The 21,880-nt window shown below is 42.3% G+C and overlaps 1 protein-coding gene across 2 annotated transcripts in view; it reads right to left on the bottom strand.

Moving 5' to 3' along the window:
* Positions 1-20,732, bottom strand: part of psmd14 (proteasome 26S subunit, non-ATPase 14) — a 122,168-nt gene extending 101,436 nt beyond the window's left edge. The window contains exon 1 of one of the 2 annotated variants that reach the window (XM_078552270.1): positions 20,611-20,732. The gene's annotated coding sequence lies outside the window, so the exon portion shown is untranslated. The remainder of the gene's footprint in view (positions 1-20,610) is intronic. The other variant, XM_078552271.1, reaches the window with a different exon arrangement.
* Between the last annotated feature and the right edge of the window lie 1,148 nt (positions 20,733-21,880).

The following is a 21,880-nucleotide window of genomic DNA, read 5'->3' as shown; positions in this document are numbered from 1 at the left end:
GGTACTTGCTTATTAGACATAGGATGGTCGTATGCGAAGGAAGAATTGAGCTCATCACCACATAGACTCTGAGGATAACTTGGAGCATATACTGGAAACAGGGAGCCGCAAATACCACCAGTGCACATCGGAAAACCATTCAGATTTCAAACATCACACTGAACACATCACACTACTCAAATTTTATTCTTCCTCTTTAAAATATGCTGGAAAACCTCAGGCCTGAGAGACAGCAAGTCTCAGAAATGCATTATTTCCTGAATACCTCGCTGAAACGACAACTTCAGTTGTAGGGCTTGAACCCGCCACCATGACTCCAAAGCAACAGTGTTGCCAAGGGACTGAAACTAACAATTCTTTAGACGATATGCTAATTTACTGTTTTAACCATTGCAACATACTTTGCCTATATTACAGGTTGACATGGAAAATGCGTTGCATGGGTAGGTAGGCAGCTGTCTCATCAGGAGAAAAGAGAAGCCTGGGTTGCTGCTTGTGGAAAAATAATTTTTTGAAAATTCTGAAATTTCACCTGTGTTAGGTCCTGTGCATGGCTGTGCTCAAAGGAAAAAACCATGTATGCCCTTCTTCACTATTTGGACCAAAGTGCCATCTAGGCACTAGATTCTGGAGTCCAACAACTTTCGGTTTTCAAAACAGTGGAAATGGCAAGAAAAATGGTACCTATGAGGGGGCGGATTACAAGGCTTGGGCTAGCGTGTATAGTATAAATAGAAGTTAAACTGTGAAGGGCTTTGAAATGCAGTTTACATCCCACAAAAAGTCTACAAAAAGCTCATGTAAATAAGTGATTTATGGCTAGTAATAAGTGGACTATAAATTGTGTCTATTTACTCTATTCATTAGGCATTAAAATTCAGAAAGACTGGCATTTTAATTTTAACAAACTATGTGAATGACAATTTGTATAAAATTCTAAAAAAATTCACAGGTGACATGGTAATTTCTTTCTCATTCTGAATTTAAAAATGCATTCCATAGTTCTTTGAGCAAAGATTTGTAATCTATAGAACTACTGCATTTGTAACTTGATGAAACTTTGAAATATTATTAAACTTGTAAAATTGTTGGATGACAACTTAGAAGGTACTATTACTGAAGTTACAAAAACAACCTATGCTAGCTATCCGATGGCTAAAATAAAAAGTGTTATGCAAATACCACAGCAATAACAGAAATACTGCTCCACCATTATTGACAGAATGCTGCATAAAGAATTTCATATGAAATACATTAGAAATGGACAATCGTGTGGTAAATTTCTTTCTCATATGTTGCTAACACTATTTATAAACCTAGAATAATTTGTGAGCAAGTGCTTTGTGGTGTGTGGTTGGAATAGCAAAACTGCTGGTTTGTCAAAGCCAGTTCACACAGTAATCTAGATGTCTGTCACCATGCTGAAGGTGTCATGCTGTATTTGGAATTCAAGGCTGCCAGTTTATCGAGGCTAAATCCCATTGTGCAGACTTGTTTATCATAATATGGTTCTGGAATTCAAGGCTACAGGATAAACAAGTCATGAGTACAAAACTAGGACAGGCAAGATCATAAATAAGAGACATCACAATTGAATAAAGATCATTAATTTACACAGTACATGATTCTGCCCAGGGTTATTTACTGCAGAATCTTGTCACAAAATAGTACATATTTCGAACAGTTTTAACAAGTGCTTCTACCCTTTCTAATAATACTAAGTGAATTTTGGCCACATTGTTCGTGGATTACCTGGGTTCTAAATCAGGTTAGCTGCCAACTTGGCCTGCCTCATCAATGACATTGCTCAGATACTCAAGACTTGGGAACTAGCCTAAATACATTCTGATGTCAGAGTTTTATTGTGTTTGGATTTGAGTGAGAAAAGTAAATTTCCAGCTCCTAGTCAAGAGGAGGGGTGGGGGGGAGAAATATCTTTTGTTCTTTTTCTTAATGATTATTAAACTTGGAAACATGACATCAGGCATGTGATAGAGACTCAAAGCTTTTATATCGACAAACTGCTAAGAACAAATACATTAAAACAATTCACCATGTACATTTCAACAAAATTAAGTGAAAAAGGTGTTTGCTTGGAATATTATGAAGCTAGAACATTACATGGTTCAATAACCATTACAAACTGCATGAATAATTACATTTTGCCTTTCAGGTCTGCTCATGAGGAGGAAAAAAACAGTTCTGATTTATATTGTGCTATCTAGATAAAATTGAAATGACGTGGAATCATCTAGCTCTGAACTATAAGCACTAATGCAACTAATTCACCTCCAGTTGTACTCTATATAGCAGGAATCAGAGACTTGACATTGATCTCTTTTCTGATAATCAACCAGAGGTTAACAACTTAATAAATGTGTAGTGTTTAGCTCATTATAATTAGATCACATCCACCACAACAATAGGAACAAACTTAAATGCAATTCTCACTAACCCCGCTTTAAAAATATTTTTTTTAAATGACAATTGATCATGACTTCCTAGCCATGTCACTTTGGGAATTAGAAAACAGTTACAAATTCTGTGTCCTTAAAGTTTTGTCATCTCAGCTTCGTCATGAGATCACAGATAGGCAATTACTCACACATTTCTATTAGTCACTACATTTATCAGTTCGACTAGAGACCAAGATCTATTTTTGTAATTAACCATTTACAGCCTTCAAGTGTATAAAGGCCCCCAAATTATATTTTTAAAGTAAGGTAAAATTTTTTTTAGCATTTCCTCTATTTTCAATCAGCACAGGTTGTCTGATTAGCATCACTTCTGTAACTTTAAATTGTGGTATACAACTACTTGAGAAACCAGAGAGGTGTTTCTGTGACAAATGAGATAGTCAATTTTATTTTTTTTTAAATCTACTTTGGGTAGTTCTGGGAAAGAGATTTTCATGATTCTCTGCTGATAGCTCAATCCATCTAATGTCTCAATGGGCAATTGCATCATTATGGCATAGACCAGGAAGATCGTGAATTCCAACTCTAGTTTGTGCTGACTGAAGCAATCTTAGCTTAGCATTTAAGGGCATTACAAGTGGATGCAGCATTCCTGGGCTGAGGGGGACTGCAAATTCATCCATTATATTTTTTGAACACTGTTGCAAGTTTGCAGGTGTGGACATTGTTTTGGAACAAGAACAGGCATAACTGTTTTGATTCACAACCAAGTAACAGGCACTTACTGTTTATGCTCACACTTGAGGATTGGCCACTTGCACAAGATACTGGAAATTTACCATTAAGGCTTGTAAATGTTCATAAATAATTGTAAATTATTATTTAGCTAACTAACTTTTAATCACTTGTTTGTTTTCCTGTCTTTTAGCAGGAATTCAAATGAAAGCTGATTTTTTTTCCCCTTAAATTTACTCATTTTCTCAAAACTTGCCCAGACATTTGAGATCCAACTTTTCCCCTCGATTTTCTCCCCATTTTTAACTCAAAGTAAAAAAATAAAAATACCTGCAAAACAAGGCAATGGAAGCTGACTGCAAGGATCCTTACCTGGGCAGCAATGGTGGCTGCGCTTCAATTATTAATTGCACGTGAAAACACTTTGGAACATCTCAAGAATAGGGGGGAGAAAAAAATCATGAAATAAAGCCTAGTTCTTTCCCACCTCCACCTCCTCCTATGCCAAGCATGAGCAACTTATCATTTTGCCTAAAGATTGGGAACACACACCTGGCCACGATCTCCTCCTCCTAGTTTCCTCCGAGCTGTTCCGACTGCACAACACTCAGCAACTTGTCCTCCATCTTCTTGCAGCCCTTATCAGATTTGTCTCTTTCAAATTCACCATCTTTTCCTCATCCCAAACATCAACATTTTAAAATGGCCTCTTGCAAAAGCACTATTCCTCTGCCCTTCAAAATCCAATTGTACCCTCCACATATCCTATCCAGCTGCTGATGCATATTTAACTTCTTTCTTCTCCAAGTGCATAAGTTTCATCCAGCTCCATACTCACCTCACACATAGGTTCCCAGACAAATCCTTTCAATCTTGCTTCTATCTTGCCAACAGAATTAAGGTCTAGTCAAAGTCACAATAACATCCTTAATGATTGCAACCATGGTCCTTTATCCCCCTTGCCCTATCCATAGAGTTCACGGTGGTTATCTCGCCTCTTTCATTTGGTTCAATTATGCTGTCACAAGAGTCAGAATTTCCAATTATTTCTCTTTCTGCCTCCAGCATAATTTCCAGAATATACTCCTAGATCTCTTTGTTTCCTCGGTTACATTATGCTACTTGGTGACATGAGCCACTGGCATGGAGTCAGCATTTATATGCTGATGGCATTCGGCTCCACATTTACATCAACCTTGATTCCATAACTATTTCCGTATTATCAAAATGCCCAACATCAAGTTGAGGGCAAGGGAGAACACCTTTCAAATTTAATATCTAGAAAAGTTATATCACTTGGCATCCAAATTCTAAGCCTTTACTCCTGGCTCCATCTCGTCTGCATGTTCAGATTAAACCAGTGTGCAACCTTGGTGTCCTGTTTAAAATCTCAACTTGAATTCAGACCATATGCCTCAAACATGAAGACCATTTTACTTCTCCCTCCACAACGTTGTTATCCAATACGATTCCTACCATCAGTGAAACCCTCAACTGTGCTTTTACTATCAAGACTCGACTTATGCAGCGCCTTCCTCTCCCAGCATACACAAATTCTGATTCATCTAAAGCTCAACCACTCGTATCGTGTCCCACTTGCCTATCACCTTTAACCTTACTGACCCCTCTACTGGCTCCCTATCTCCTAATGTTCCATCAAAATCCATGCTCCAACTCTGAAATCTCCTCCAGTTCTACATCATAGCCTGTTCCCACTCATCCTAACTCAGACAGTGTGTGTCTCCTTGCCTTCCAGCGCTCTTCACTAAGAAGAGCTTTAGTGCTACCCTCTGGAACTCTCTCCACAAAATCTCCTTGTTACTTATCTCTGTACCTTAAAAGCCTGCAAAGGTATTTGACCATGCACTGTCAAACCTAACTATGACTTCCCGGTTCATTGTCTCCTGTGAAGCATATCTATTTATTACCTTAAAACTGTTATACTAATGTATGTTACAGTTTCAACACCGTGATGACGGAACAGAAAACTGAGAAAAATGTCCAACCCAAGAAGCTCTCTGATCCAAGGGATCAAGTAAACATGAATAAATTACAGTATGAATAGATTAAGAATGGTGTGACTTTTGACTGCCAGTAAAGCAGTTAGCTTAACATGGAGCAAAAAGCTACATGCTGGCTGGTGCAATGAGTTTATGCAGCAAAGTAGCGATCTTCACCGACTAGGAAGAGCCCAGTTTTGATCTGATACAATATGTGGGCTAAGCTCTGAAATTGATCTCACATCAGACAGTAGTGAAGTTGATACAACTGGCCTGAAGATCCCAGAGTTAGGGAGCATGTGTGTATACATGTACATACGGATTTTCAACTGCTGGCACTCATCGTTGAGGCTTACACATAGCAGCTATTTGGTGAGGTCTGAGGGGGCCCCTGTTGAATGTTGAACTCTACACAAGTGAAAAGTTGATTACTTTTGAGAGGAGAAGATTTTGTAGAGAAAATGAAAATAGATGGCAGGAGAAATAGGGATTTAGTACATACACAGTACATTTACATGGATTTTTTATTCATATTCAAGATATGGGAATTGTTGGCGCAACCAAAAATTATTACCCTATATGCCCTCAAGAAGGTTGGCCTTATTCATGAACTGCTGCAGTTGATGGGGTGAACCCGCAAAAACAAATTCAAATTAAATCACTTTAACCAGGTGGTTCAGTTCTTGTGTACGAACATTAATTGATAAAATACAGCTCAGTCATAGTTACAATGTAATCCAATCATAGTAATTGCATTGCATAGTGGACAGAAAAGTTAATGAGTTGCAAGAGATTGAATCTTCATTTTTACTATATTTTGAAAGAACAAATTGTGACACAGCATGAATTGTTGCCCCTTAATTTCAAACTCTCTCTTATACTTTCTGTATCCTAACTTAACCACAATAAAAATAAGCTATTTATATAAATCAGTATTGCAAATGCCTTGTATGTCACATTTTCAACATATATGAAGTAGGGTGGATGAATCACGAGTGGAAGGACAACTTTCTATTGCAAGTACCAGCTGGAGACAATACCCATTTAGAACAATGCATTGCTGGCAGTCATGAGATATACACTCAACTCCACATTGGTCTTGGATATGTGAAAACAGAATGCAATATGCTAATGTCCAACAAGACAGTTTCTAAGATCAAAAAGGTGATAATTTAAGTTTTCAAATGATCTAAGTTTTCAAACATCACTACAGACTTGTACAACCTAAGTATGCATTATAACTAACGAAAAGCCAATGATTCAGCTATCTCCTGCTACGATTCATTTTGACTGCTTCATCACACAGAACTCGTCTAAAAGCAGCTAAAAAATTTTTGAATTAATAGCAACCAGATAATACAAGAAAATATAAATGCGGTTTTCATTTATAGCAATCAATAGGAAATTTCCTACAGCAAAATTCCTACACGAGCTTGACTCACATTGAATTACTGGAACATAATAATGAGAAACTTTTTTATTCATTCATGGGACGTAGGCGACGCTGGCTAGGCCAGCATTTACTGCCCATCCCTAATTGCCCTTGAGAAGGTGGTGGTGAGCTGCCTTCTTGAACTGCTGCAATCCATGTGATATAGATACACCGACAGTGCTGTTAGGGAGTTCCAGGATTTTGATCCAGCGACAGTGAAGCAATGGCGATATATTTCCAAGTCAGGATGCTGAGTGGCTTGGAGGGGAACTTGCAGTTAGTGGTGGTGCTCTCATATGTCCGCTGTCCCTGTCCTTCTAGATGGTAGTGGTTGTGGGTTTGGAAAATGCTGTCTAAGGAGCCTTGATGAGTTCCTGCAGTACATCTTGTAGATGTGTGTGCATTGGTAGTGGAGGGAGTGAATGTTTCTGGATGGGGTGCCAAATAACGGGCTGTTATGTCCTGGATGGTGTCAAGTTTCTTGAGTGTTGTTGAAGCTGCACTCATCCAGGCAAGTGGAGAGTATTCCATCACCCTCCTGACTTGTGCCTTGCAGATTGTGGACAGGCTTTGGGGAGTCAGGTGAGTTACTTGCTCCAAGGTTCCCAGCTTCTGACCTACTCTTGTAGCCACAGTATTTATATAGCTAGTCCAGTTCAGTTTCTGGTCAATGGTAACCCCCACGGTGTTGATAGTGGGGTATTCAGCGATGGTAATGCCATGGGGCAATGGTTAGATTCTCTTTGTTGGAGATGTTAGTGCCTGACACTTGTGTGGTGCGAATGTTGTTTGCCACTCGTCAGCCCAAGCCTGGATAATGTCCAGATCTTGCTGCATATGGGCACAGAATGCCTTAGCATCCGAGGAGTCACAAATGGTGAGCATCAGCAAACATCCCCACTTCTGATCTTATGATGGAGGGAAGGTCATTGATAGAGCAGCTGAAGATGGTTGGGCCAAGGACACCACCCTGAGGAACTCCTGCAGCGACTGACCTCCAACAACCACAACCATCTTCCTTTGTAATAGGTATGACTCCAACCAGCAAAGAGATTTCCCCGATTGCCATTGACTCCAGTTTTGCTGGGGCTTCTTTACGCCACACTTGGTCAAATGTTGACTTGATGTAAAAGGAAGTCACTCTCACCTCACCTCTGGAGTTCAGCTCTTTTGTCCATATTTGAACCAAGGCTGTCATGAGGTTAGGAACTGAGTGCCCCGGTGGGGCCCAGACTGAGCATCAGTGAGTTTATCCCTAAGCAAGTGCTGCTTGATAGCACTGTTGATGACACCTTACATCACTTTACAGACGATCAAGCGTAGACTGATGGGGCGGGAATTGGCCGGGTTGGATTTGCCCTGCTTTTTTGTGCACGGGACATACCTGGGCAATTTTCCACATAGCCGGGTGGATGCCAGTGCTGTATCATTGCCGTGTCCTAAATATCAATTATGTTATCTGAACATTCAGAGTCAAACACAGGTTTCATTATATTAACACCATTAAAATAATTCATGAGGGTTCAGCAAGCATCGCAATGATTAAGGATTCCCAGTCTAAACCAGGGGTGTGACAGTGTCATGCTTACTATAGATAGTGATGTGTAAATCGACCTTTGAGGCCTCATAAAAATCCTTCCAAAAACAGGCAGCGACGTCAGCAGAGTATAAAATGTGAACCGCCAGTGTTGCTGCAGGTGGATGCCATTTTGAAATGAAAAAAAAATGACACCGGTTATCCAAATATATCAATGCAACATGTTTTATTGAATCAAAAACAAAATTAGCTGGAAAAACTCAGCAGGTCTGACAGCATCTGCGGAGAGGAATACAGTTAACGTTTCTAGTCAGTGTGACTCTTCATCAGAACTAAGGAAAAAAAGAAATGAGATGAAATATAAGCTGGTTGAGGGGGTGGGACAGGTAGAGCTGGATAAAGGGCCAGTGATAGGCAAAGAAGAGATTGCCAAAGATGTCATAGACAAAATGACAAAGGGGTGTTGACAGTGGTGATATTAGCTATGGAATGTGCTAATGGTGACATTAAGGGTAGAAAACAGGACGAGCAAGTGACAGTTGGCCCTAGTGGGGGTGGGTTAGGGGGAAAGGGATCGAAATGGGCTAAAAGGTGGAGATAAAACGATGAATGGAAATACATTTAAAAATAATAGAAATAGGTGGGAAAATATATAATATATATATATATAATATATATATATATATATATATATATATATATATATATATATGTGTGGATCGGAAAAGGGGTGGGGATGTAAGAGAGAGTTCATGATCTGAAGTTGTTGAACTCAATGTTAAGTCCGGAAGGCTGCAAAGTGCCTAATCGGAAGATGAGGTGCTGTTCCTCCAGTTTGCACTGAGCTTCACTGGAACATTGCAGCAGGCCAAGGACGGACATGCGGGCATGAGGGCAGGGTGGTGTGTTGAAATGGCAAGCGACAGGGAGGTCCGGGTCATGCTTGCGGACAGAACAAAGATGTTCCGCAAAGCGGTCACCCAGTCTGCGTTTGGTCTCTCCAATGTAGAGGAGACCGCATTCGGAGCAGCGAAGGCAGTAGACCAAATTGAGGGAAGTGCAAGTGAAATGCTGCTTCACTTGAAAGGAGTGTTTGGGCCCTTGGACGGTGAGGAGGGGGGAAAGTAAAGGGGCAGGTGTTGCACCTTCTGCGGTTGCATGGGAAGGTGCCATGGGAGGGGGTTGAAGTGATGGAGGAGTGGACCAAGGTGTCCTGGAGGGAATGGTCCTTACGGAATGCCGCCGGGGGGGTGGGGGGTGAAGGGAAGATGTGTTTGGTGGTGGCATCATGCTGGAGTTGGCGGAAATGGCGGGATTGAGGGAAGTGCAAGAATCTGTCACTTGTTCGTCCTGCTTTCTACCCTTAACGTCACCATTAGCACATTCCATAGCTAATATCACCACCGTCAACACCCCTTTGTCGTTTTGTCTATGACATCTTTGGCAATCCCTTCTTTGCCTCCACCTATCACTGGCCCTCTATCCAGCTCTACCTGTCCCACCCCCCCTCAACCAGCTTATATTTCATCTCATTTCTTTTTTTCCTTAGTTCTGATGAAGAGTCATACTGACCCGAAACATTAACTGTATTCCTCTCCGCAGATGCTGTCAGACCTGCTGAGTTTTTCCAGCTGTTTTTGTTTCAGATTTCCAGCATCCGCAGTATTTTGCTTTTATCTTAATGTTTTATTGAATGACTTAATTCTACAAGGATACCTTTAACCACAATCAAACATTTTCAGGGATGAGAGCGGCCAAAAAAAAAGTCTGAAAATTGTGTGACAAGGCATCACGTAGACATTATAGCACAAAGTGTCAAAGTCACTGCAGCATGAGGGGCCAGAAAATTATAGCACTTGTTATCATCTGTGGTGAAATACAAATGCTTCTAGGCCACTTCAAATGGGTGGAATTGTAAAAGTATAGTGAGACGAATATAGTTGGGTTCATTTTTGGGCTCTATATCTAACAGCTACTTGATTCAGCTGGGGTGCTGACTTTCCAATTACCTGACCTCATTATAAAGGAGCAGAATACGAATCATACCCAAAGTATCAGGGACATCCGAGAGAGGAGTACGGTGGGGGGGGGGTTTCTGGAGGGAGGGAGGGAGTGTGGGAACGGTGGAAGGGAGTTTTCTGTGGCTGCTGTGCATTAACATGAACACCATAGAACATTGCCCGATGAGTGCCATGTCCAGTCTAACATGGGAGAACAGCCAGGTCTGAGATTTTGGGAGTATATATGAAGCAGGGTTAAGAACAAGTACTCCCTGTCCTTCGCTCCCTCACTACTCACACCCCCACCGCAAAGTCTGCATGACCGACCCTCTACCTGAGCTTTGATTGTACCACACTGACAGTATGCACCACACTCAACATCCATGCACCAGGTTAACATAACTCACTGGTGGCTTAACACAGTATCACTAGAAGCAAAGGGGTCCAAATGCTTGCTCTCCAGTTACCCAGAAGCATCTCAAACTGTGAACACAGACAGCAGCCAGGTACAGCCTGGCACAAGGCCGAGTGAAGTTACCCCCAGGCCCGCTGCAGCCTCTTTACTAGTTACCCTCTTTTTTCATTTTCTGCTTCTTCTCCTCAGCCTCTTGAAGGATGTCAAACAATTGGTAATGGCGCAGCTGAAAGTCTCCTGCATGGAGACTGCAGGACCAGCAAGAATAACTTTTTCAGCTTCTTCAATCATAGGTTACCTCTCTCCCACCCCTGCAGTTCCTCCAATGGTGGATTCTGTCTCTGAAAGAGCAGGAGGAAGGGAACCTGTGACTGGAGGAACAGCTGTGTATCCCCTATGCTCGCTGCTCTTCCAATCACAGCTACAGAGTCAGTTCCCGCTCTCACTGACAGCAGAGTTGCAATTTTTTTTTTGAAGTCTCACACCAACCCCAAGGTCAGAACATATTTTAAAATGGCGGACTTCCGAGGCGCCACTGCCAGAAATCAGCAAAACGGCAGAAATTTCTTATGCCTGCCTGCGTTTTAAAAGCCATCACACTCATTGCCTTCAACATCCGACACAGAGTTCTTGAATGTTTTCTGAGTCACTTTGACTATGGCATCATCGGGAGGATCCCACTCTGGATCAGATGTGGCGCTTTCGGTTTCAGACACGTTCCACCACAAAAAAGTCATCTTCCTCTCCATGCATTGAATTGGATATTCTGCATTTTATGAAAGAGCTGATGACAGTTTGTGCATTAACAGTATCCCACAATTTGATGGCGAAAATATACAAAACATAAGCAGAGCAGCTCGCATATTTCGAATCTTTGTGAAGGTTTTTTTTTCCGTCAACCATCCACCTATTCCTTTTGACGCAAACATGATTCTTGAATGGCTTGTTGAGGCACACATCCAAAGGTTCAGCTACAGACGTTTGACTCCCCCTAGTATAACTGCAACGTTGGTGGTATTTCTTCGCAGGCGCCTCTTGATCTCATCAGCTATATGGGATCTGAACATGTCCCACAATAATGAGTCGCATTCTTTGTATAGGCCACCAGGGCCTATTCCACACATTATCAATCCACAATTTCACTCCATCCTCATCCACTGAACTGTTCACATGAACATGCACAAAAACTCCTGTAGGCAACTCAGCATGGTTTTACCTTTTAAAATTACCATAGCCTTTAATTTTGTACCAACATGAATCTTGTCTTCTCATGTCCTGTGGTTTTTCACTAAACTGTTTTCGATCCTTTCTACTTCACAGTTCAGTTGCTGGGCATATCAAAATTCATGGGTGTTTCAACCATGCTGTCAATGTGACATAATGGGTACTCATGTTTTTGCTGCTATGTGATAAATAGCTGGAAACTGGTCACTTTGGCATCATGGTCCTTTTGTAATCTCTGAGGAATCTTGGTCTTCTGGTGCAACATTAGACATTTTTGTTCCATAAAGTGGCTACACCAACTAGCTGTTGTTCTGAAATCTTTGCTGGATTCAGGGTTTGATTTGGCCCATATATATATATATATATATTCAGAATGCAAGGGACTCATAACCTTATTTGATGAGTTAGCAAATTAATGACTTTTAGCTTGAAACCAGCTTCATACTTCATTTTTTTTTCCAGAGGGCCCATTTCTGTTCCTTGTTCACTGCGCACGGTCTACTCTTTGGGGGCATCTTCCGTGCATCTTCTTGGCTACAAAGCCCATATCCCATGCTTAATTACATACACCAACTTATAAGGTGAGTAAAACATGCATTTCTTAGATGAAAAACTGAAGCCGACTCTGAATGCAAGTATAGCATTTCTTAGTAGAAAAGTTGGGGATGGCTTATAAGTCAAGGGCCAAAAACATGTATTTTAGCACCGAAAAAATAGGATTGCCTTATACACCAGGTCAACTTATACACCACGATCTATAGTACATCAAGGTTCCACCTCAGTATTTCCGCATTCTGTTGCTTGTTTGTCCTTATTAACTACATCACCATTTATCCACTCTACTTCCCTCTTTCACAATTCCTTCATTCCATCTGAGCTTCGGCACAACCAAATTATCCACAGTGAATTTATTTGAATTCAACGCCCCCACCACTGCAACTGATCCACTGACTTTCTCGTCCTGCACATCACACTCAACCTTATCCTCAAAATCAACTCCTTGACACACGCTTATGGTCAACACTGAATACAGTCGACCAAGACAGTTTCCCCAACCCCATTGTTAGCTATTGCTGACCAAATTCTATACAACCATTTCCTTATATCCATTTTTATACACACCGCCCTGCCATGCCAGTCCTCCCTCTCTACCATTACTTCAAACTTCTCAAAAACACCATCCCTAATCCCTTTCTCTACTCACTCACTTCCAACGCTCTGATCTACCATCTGCAATAATAAATTATACCTCTAACTGTTGCCTCTCTCTCATACCCACCAACCTCCACCACTTCTGATCGACAATTCTGCAGCATCTAACTAGAAGGCTGTAAACTTCAATGCATCTGTCCACTGGCACTACCCCTTTAAGATGTTGTATCATTGTACCATTTAATACACCAATATCATCCATTTTTTCCACTAATTACTGCTTTCTCAGACTTTCTTCCAACTTCAACTTAAATTCACAATACAAGGAACACATAACCTTCCTGTACACAGAATGGAAGCTACCTGCCCAGGCTCCTGCATTCCCTCAATCTCACAGTATACCCATCAGCACACCATATGGGAATGAAACTTTGCACTACGTCCTTGTATACTCTATCTTACCTCCTGACCACTCATTCACTTTCTCATTTCTATATGTGCCAACATATCAACCTGTATCTCTTCCTTGAGCACTGTCTCCTTCATTGTCAATGTTGTCACTGCTCTCAAGAAACCCACACTAAATCCTTCCACACACTCCAATTATTATTACCGTTTGAGCTTTTAGGTACGTAGAAACAGTTGTAGGCCATTCAGCCCCTCAAGCCTGCTCTGCCATTTAGTTATATCACGACTGACATGTACCTCATCTCAATTTCCCCACTTTAGCTCAATGTCCCTTGATAGCCTTACTATACAAAAATCTATCCTCTCTTCCTCCTGGAATATATTGTTGCTATGCAATTAGTGTTCCTTCTCTGACCACTCCTCATTCAAGTCCCTCCAATCCAATTCATAAGAAGCTCATTAACCAAATGAGAATGATTTTCACACAAGAGGGTTTTTATGCTCTTGTCTACACTATACAAAAAAAGGGTAGTGCAATCAGATTCCATGGGAACTTTTAAAAGGCATTGGACGTGTACTACTTCTTCTTCAGTTCTCTGCCCAAAGGGAGGTCCGACCCACAGCGCCATGGCCTCTACCACTGGTAGGGCAAGGAGGCAGGTCCCAAATCTAGCAAAGCCAGAATGGGGATCAAACCCTGCGCAGAAAGCACCAATCTGATCCACACCAGCAATCCAGCCAACTGAGTCAACCACCCCTCCAATAAGTCCAAGTTGCTGTGGCAACATGCACTTACCTACATGTTGTAGTCTAGAGCTATGAATAGTGATGGTACAGGCTGCAACTTTGTTTTTATCACACAGCTGACCAGGAATCCTTCCCGCCCTTACCATCTGCCATTGGCAATTGGAGGAATTGCAGGTTGGTGCTCAACCTGTTTGGCCATGTTATGAATTCACCTTCCTTGGCCATTAAGCCCTGGAATGGGACATGAACCGGGAGCTTCTGGCTCAGAGACAGGGACGCTACCCCACAAGACCTCCTGGACAAGTACTTGAAGAGAACTAGTTTTCAGGGTTAGGAAAAAGTTGGACTAAATTGGACAGATATTTCAAAGAGGCAACACAGGCACAACAGGCCAAATAGCCTCTTCTGTGCTACAAAATTTCCCAGGTTCTATGGCTCTTTCACCTTGCTCACATCAGCTGGACTGCACTGATCAAAACCAAAAGGTGTCTCCCCTGTCTGTCCATAACCTTGATGTTGCCTTCAACACAATCAATTACTCCATCCTCCTCTGCTTGCATGCTAAACTCCAGTAGGAGGTTCTCCTCTAGCTGGATGTTAGCAAAACTAAGCCCATCTCTTTGGCTTCCGTTAGCACCTCCAATCCTCTGGCTTCAGGTCCAATGTTCCAGGCTGCCATCTCAAGCTGAGTGTAGGAGCAGCCTATCATCATGCTCAGCTTCCTTCACCCACCATACTACTTTGCTTTACCTCTGTAATACAGATTGCTTGACAGCCATGACTCAGTGAACAGTAGTCCCTCCTGTGTCAGAAGATTGTAGGTTCAAGTCCCGCTCCATAGACTTGAGCGCAAAAATCTCAGCTGACACTTCAGTATTGTACTAAAGGATTGCTGCGCTGTCAGAAGTGCCAGCTTTCAGATCAAACATCAAAACTGGGGGCTCCAACTGCCCTCTCAGGAGAATGCAAAAGATCCCATGGCATTATTTTGAAGAAGAGCACATGAGTTATCCCCAGTATCCTGGTCAATATTTATCCCTTAATCAACATCACTAAAAGAGTCTCATAATTTTGGCATTGCTACTTCTGACTGCTGGCTGTGCCCAAATTGGCTGCCATGCTTCCTACATTACAACAGAGACAATACTTCAAAAGTCTTATTGCAACAACTTAATACAGGGATGTGCAACAGGCCAGACATGGCGCAGCAAAATCAGTGGGTTGTAGGGCTGGAGGAGGTTAGAGAGATAGCGAGGTGAGAGGCCACAGAGGCATTTAAAAACAAGGATACAAATTTTGAGGCTTGCCGGATCAGGAGCCAATCTAAGTCAGCAAGCACAGGAGCAATGAGTGAATAGGACACAGTGCCCATTAGGATACGGCAGCAAAGTTCTGAATTCCAGTTTATGGAAGATAGGAAGGTGAGCAGAAAGAACAATTAGTCTAGAGGTAACAAATGCATAAATGAGGGTTTCAGCTGTGGATGAGCTGAGGCAAGGGTGGAGAGGTACAATGTTATGGAAGTGAAAATAGGTTGTCTTGGTAATGGAGTGGATATATGGTCAGACACTCATTTCAGGGTCAAATAGGATGCTATGGTTGCAACCGGTCTGGTTCGCCTCAGAGTGACAAGGGAGATGGATGAGGTAGCTAGAGAATGGAGTTAACGTCAGGGACTGAAAATAATGGCTTTGGTCTTCCCAATATTTATTTGGAGGAAATCGTCGCTCATCCAAGACTGTATGTCAGATAAGAAGTATGATAAATCAGACAATGGAGGGGTTGAGACTTAGTGGCAAGGTGGAGCTGGGTGTCAGTGTCATAGGACCTGACATTGTCTTCATGGATGATATTGCCATGGGGCAGTATGCAAATGAGATGTTGGGATCTTCCTGCATGCAGGCACAAGACTGTTTCATTACCTGAGATGCAAATAGAACAGAAAATTATACAGTGAACACCCCCGATTCTAACCTTATGATAATGGAGGAAAGGTCATTGATGAAGCAGCTCAAGATGGTTGGGCCCAGCATACTGTCCTGAGGAACGGCTGCACTGATGTCCTGGTGGCTGAAATGATTGCCCTCCAACAACCATAACCATCTTCCTTTGTGCATGGTAGGACTCCAGTCAATGGAGAGCTATTCCCCTTATTCCTATTGACTTCAGTTTCACTCGGGCTCCATATTGCCACACTTGGTCAAATGCTGCCTTGATGTCAAAGGCAGGCACTCTCACCTCATCTCTGGAATTCAGCTCTTTAGTCCATTTGAACCAAAGCTGTAAGGTCTGGAGTCATGTGGTCCTGTCTTGAGGTCATGAAAGGTCAAGGCAGCAGCTCACCACCACCTTCTCAAAGGAAATTAGGGATGGGCAATAAATGCTGGCTTCGCCAGCAACACGCACATCCCATGAATGTATAATAAAAATCATAATGTTAGAGTTGATCTTCAGACAACTTTTCTTAGTGGAAACATTTAACTTTATTTACAAGACAGCAGCAGCAACTACCCATGTGCATCAAATTCCAAAACTAAAGAAGAACTCTCTCCTGTAGAGGGTCCCCGTGTTGTTAACACATTGGTTTACGCAGATCGTGAGATCTTACAACACAGGATTATTCTCAAAGCTACAGTCCTACATTTCCCAAAACTAAAATTACTACATTCCTCCCCCTTTAACTTTTCTGTACATTTTGTATTTACACATATTTATCTCATGACATTACAATATTTACACAGGTTATGAAATTACAAGTTCAGTCTTCCAGGTGGCTTCCTGATCTGTGTAGAACGTCACAGTTCCACAACTTCAGATTCTTTTGTAGGAAACACATTCTTTGGAACCGCATTCAGATACCTGATTGGGCACTTGCAGTTCAGTGTCTTCCACTCCAATAAAGACATTGGGCATGTCTGTCCTTAGTTGAGCAACTTCAACAGGAACCACTGGTTCAGTAATGATTACAGGTGGAACATCATTTTATTGGGGTCTCTCTCTTTTTCTTGAATGATCCACATACTTACAGGTGATCCTATACCCCTCCACTTCCACGTAGTACGACATTGATCCGGTCACAGAACTTACTTTACCAAGTAACCACTTCGGTCATCCACAGAAATTCTTTACATGGCTCCCTTGACTTTCTCCACCTTCCCCTCCAAATTGTGAAGTGTTAGGCTTAGACTTGTCTAAAGACGACGCCTTGATGAAACGGCAGAGGCATATTCAGAACTCCTGGGTAAGCAAATGGTGCAAACTGGCACTTGTATCGCTGAATTGACTTGTGCTTGACCAGCATTCGTGTATGGTAATTCCAGTAGTTGCAAGTGAACAAATGGTACAGTCATAGGTTGCCTCTGATCCAGAGTTCTAGAATCAGGATGGCTGAACAATGCTGAATCCCACATTGTATTTTTTTTAAAAAGTCAGTGCTTTATCAGTAATTCTGCATCCTCTTTCTACGTGTTGTCTTTTTACCACAGAACTTAGTCTTGGCCTTCTTTTTGACTTCTCTCAGGTGCAATCTCAATTTATCTTCATTCAGTAGTTGAGCTACCCATGACTTCATTATCTAATCGCATCTTGGAAAGTCTTTCACTTTTGCCTCTTTAGCTTCATTTAGCTGATTCTTCAGCTCTTCTGTCTCCTTATATCCGTTGGCTTCCTCCTGGAAACTTGAACATTGCTGTTGTTTTCTCTGACAACTGGTTCTTCAGTTTGTTCAGAAAGATATTAAATTCTTCCTGTGACTCTTCATAATTTTTTTTTTTTAAAGAGGCACAAACTTTGACCGGAGGGATCCTTGTAGTGTGTAAAGGTCTTTAAACAGGTTTTCCTTTCCTTTGCGGAGTTCGCTCACTTCATCTTGAACTCTGTCAGTCAGCAGAGTCTCTCTAGGTTTCTTCTGCTGTTCTTCCATGTCGTTGTTTAAGACAGTCTTCATTTCTTAAGGTTGTTGAATCCTTACACAACCCTTTTTCATCCTGTTGCGGTCTTTGGACTCTCCAGGCTCTTTCTGAAGTACCTTGCCTTGTTCCTTTTTCAAGACAGGAACTCCTCCAGCTTCGAAATCTCAGTGGCTAATCAAGGTTAATTTCCCTCAACCAATCATACCCTGGAAAGCTTGGTCTTCTGCCTTCTAACAACATCACTAGTAGCTGTGGTCGACTGGTGTCTATAATGAACAGTTGCTCTGGTGGTAACTTTTGTTTAGATTTCTTCGCCTGTGTATGTTTTCAACTTGGCAAATTTAATTGTTGATCACTTTCATTTAAATATCTGAAAGTGTGTTCTCCTATTACAGTGGTAGAAGCAACCCTGTCTACTTCCATTTTTAATGGCTTACCATTCACTTCCACTGTAACAAATATTGGCTCCGTCTTCCCAACCTTCATGTTGAATAATGAATAAACATCAGAATTGGTTGTTTCAGGCTCTTCTACACTATAGAATTCATAAGACTTCATTTGTTGTTTGGAGGCCTGTTTAGATCTCACTTTGCACTGTCTCGTTATGTGTCCACTTCTGTGACAAAAATTACGTTCTACATTTTAAAATTGCCAATCATTAGAAGACAGATTGTTTCCACGTCAAGCTATTTTTCCATCCCTGCTTCTCCCACTCAGTTATTTTTCGACTTAGTTGCTAAGCCGTTTCCTCTCATTTTTAGTTAGCGGCGGCCGTTTCCTGCTTCACAGCGGAGTCCCAGCCTTTCACGTTACTTTCAGCTGACTGTTTCCGCCCGAGTAGAACGGCGCCATTTTGCACCCCTTGAATTGCTTGTGAATCCCTTGCAGCATTTTCCATTGCCAGTGCTATTTCTAACACTTTCTTAAAATCAAGATTCACTTCAGCCAGCAATCTTCGCTGAATATTGTCTTCCTGTACGCCATGTCTCTGAGCATGTCATTCAGTTTCACCAAAATCACAATATTCCGTTAATTGTTTTAATTTTGCCACGTAGGTAGCAATTGTCCCCTGAGGGGCTCTACTCCGTGAATTGAACCTGAACCTCTGTATTGTGACTGAGGGCTTGGGTTGAAAATGTCCCTTAACAAGGTCCACAAATTCACTGAAAGTCTTCAAATCCGGGACACTAGGGGCCATCAAGCTTCAAATTAAACTGTAGGTCTTGCTCACACAAATACTCAGGAGAATCGTTCTCTTTTCCTCCCCTGTGATTCTGTTTGCTTGAAAGAATGACTCAAGATTTTCTATATATTGAGACCAATCATCTGTGGCTGGCTCAAAGGGATCAATTCTGGCAAACTGTGACATTTTGGATGACTATATCTTCTTTTATTTTTAACGATCTTAGATACTCACAATCACTGGGTGAGGTACAACACCAAATCTGATCCCATCCTCTTGCCAGTTTGTTATAGAGTTGATCTTCAGGCAACTTTTCTTGGTGGAAACATTTAACTTTATTTCCAAGACAGCAGCAGCAACTATCCGTGTGCATCAAACTTCATAACTAGAGAAAAATTCTCTCCTGTAGAGGTTCCCTGCGCTGTTAACACATTGGTTTACACAGATCAAGTGATCTTACAACACAGGATTATTCTTAAAGCTACAGTCCTATATTTCCCAAAACTATAATTACTACACATATATAACTGCAAGTCTTTCTTTCTGATAACACTTCCGCAACGCTGGCCGTACTCCATGCTGACAAACATTTCAAGACTCAACTTCTCCAACACCCAACATTCCACAGCAAGTTTACCTCCATCAATGCTCCACAAACTTTAAATCATCCCAAAAAGCACACTATTGCCTGTGCTCTACATACTGCAGTAGTCCCATGTGAATCCGTAGTTTGATTTTTAAATTGTCATGTTTATTTCCTAGTGCTGTCCGTTACACTGCTTCCTCCTACTTTGAATACCTCCTGCCGACGTCCCTGGTGTCTCCACGCCTCCAACAGAGGGCTTCGCCTGCAGCCACCTTCGCTCCCTCCTCACACCAGCTGCTCATTCGATAGCTAAACTTGTTGCCCTTAAATTCTCTACCCACTCCCTCCACACTTACCTGTTTTCTACAGACGTGCTTTCAACCCACCCCTCCTTCTCTCACCAACCTCTTCCTGGGTTCAGTGTACGAGTATTCATTTAAGCTGACGATACGGGCACTAATGTTTAATGTTTCTTTAAACAAGTCGAGAACTTGAGTTTAAGGAGCCAGCTCTGCTGCATCATCCTCATTACACTCACGTGGGGCACCATGGCCTTGCCTCCCGATGGGTTCCCCCAGGCTATGGGATTGGGAAGCGGGACAGACACAGCCTGCAAGCGGGGCCCAGGCTGGAGTTGGTCACTTTGGGCCGAGCCTGGGCCGGCCAACCGGCCGGCAACTCCACACCGGATCACAGAGACCGGCTCCAGCTGCTCCCTCCCTCCCTTTCTCTACCCCACCAGCCCCCAGCGCCCTTTCTCTTCCTCCGCTCCCTTCTCCTCACAGTCCATCCGACCACCCCCCGCCCGATCCCAATCTCAATCTTTAATTTTAATTTTTTTTTGAAAAACCAACCGAACTCACCGCTCACGCTCACCAATGAATCAGCCAGTCTCGGCGCTCGCTCCACTTCCGGGTCAAACGATCAAATCCGCTTCCCCCAACCCCAACAGTTCATCATTAAATACCGATGCTCCGTTGTCCTGCTCCGAGAACCACCCGAAACCGTGATTTAAATCGCAAGCTTCGGATGGTTCCGTCTGTGTTACACAAATAGTTACTTAGAAAAAGTTAGATGAATTAAAACCTCTTCTAACTTCTGGGTACCTCACCCACCTCCTCCCCCACACGCTTACGGGTGATCCAGCCCTCCACTTGCACGTGGTACGACAATGGCCCGGTCACAGAGTTTACTTTACCAGGTAACCACTTCGGTCATCCACTGAAATTGCTTACATATATTGTTTCTCCAACAGTAAGTTGTTGCTCAAGACTATGCAAATCATGAGTTGCTTTTTTCTTTCCTTGACTTTTCTCCACCTTCCCCTCCAAACTGGGAAGCATTAGGCTTCGTCTTGTCTAAAGACAGCGCCTCATCAGTAATACTGCAGGTGTTGCTCCTGTAGTTGGGCAGGGGGGGGGGGGTGCTGGGGGTGGGGCGCTTCGTTCTGTAGTGAAATAGAAAACGAGCAGATTTGGTCTCCAGCGAATCACCTCTTAACTTTTTCATTCCTGCCTTAAAAGTTTGTACTGCCCTTTCTGCCAATCCGTTTCATGCTGGATGGTACTGTGCATTCTTCACATGGTTGATGCCGTTGAGGCTGATAAATCATTGGAACTCAGCACTCGTAAATGCAGCACCATTATCTGAGATGATTAGCTCTGGCATAGTTTTTCTATAGTGGTGTTGGACGTTGGCGACTTTACCTCATAAACGTCTAGCCACTTGGCATAAGCATCTATAATCAGTAAAAACATGGTTCCAAGGAAAGGACCTACATAATCAATGTGCAATCGCACCCAGGGTCTACCAGGACACTCCCATGGGTGTAATGCGGCTGCCACCGGAAACTTTTGTAGCTGTTGACACCGCACACGGTGTTTTACCACATTTTCAATATTGCTATCCATCCCCAGCCACCAAAGATAATTCCATGCTATCGTCTTCGTTTGGGAGATTCCTGGATCCTGGGCTCTGTGTAGTTCTACTAAAAATGGTTTCCTTCCTTGTGCAGGAACGACTACCCATGCACCCCATAATAGAATACCACCACTGCTCACCTCATGTCTTCGGTTGAAAAACGGCTTCAATTCATCAGAGACTGGTTCCTGGGACCAACCATATAACACTTGG

Source organism: Cetorhinus maximus, chromosome 11 (genome assembly GCF_964194155.1).
Source record: "Cetorhinus maximus chromosome 11, sCetMax3.hap1.1, whole genome shotgun sequence".
Taxonomy (NCBI): Eukaryota; Metazoa; Chordata; class Chondrichthyes; order Lamniformes; family Cetorhinidae; genus Cetorhinus; species Cetorhinus maximus.
This window is presented reverse-complemented; position numbering and strand designations above follow the sequence as displayed.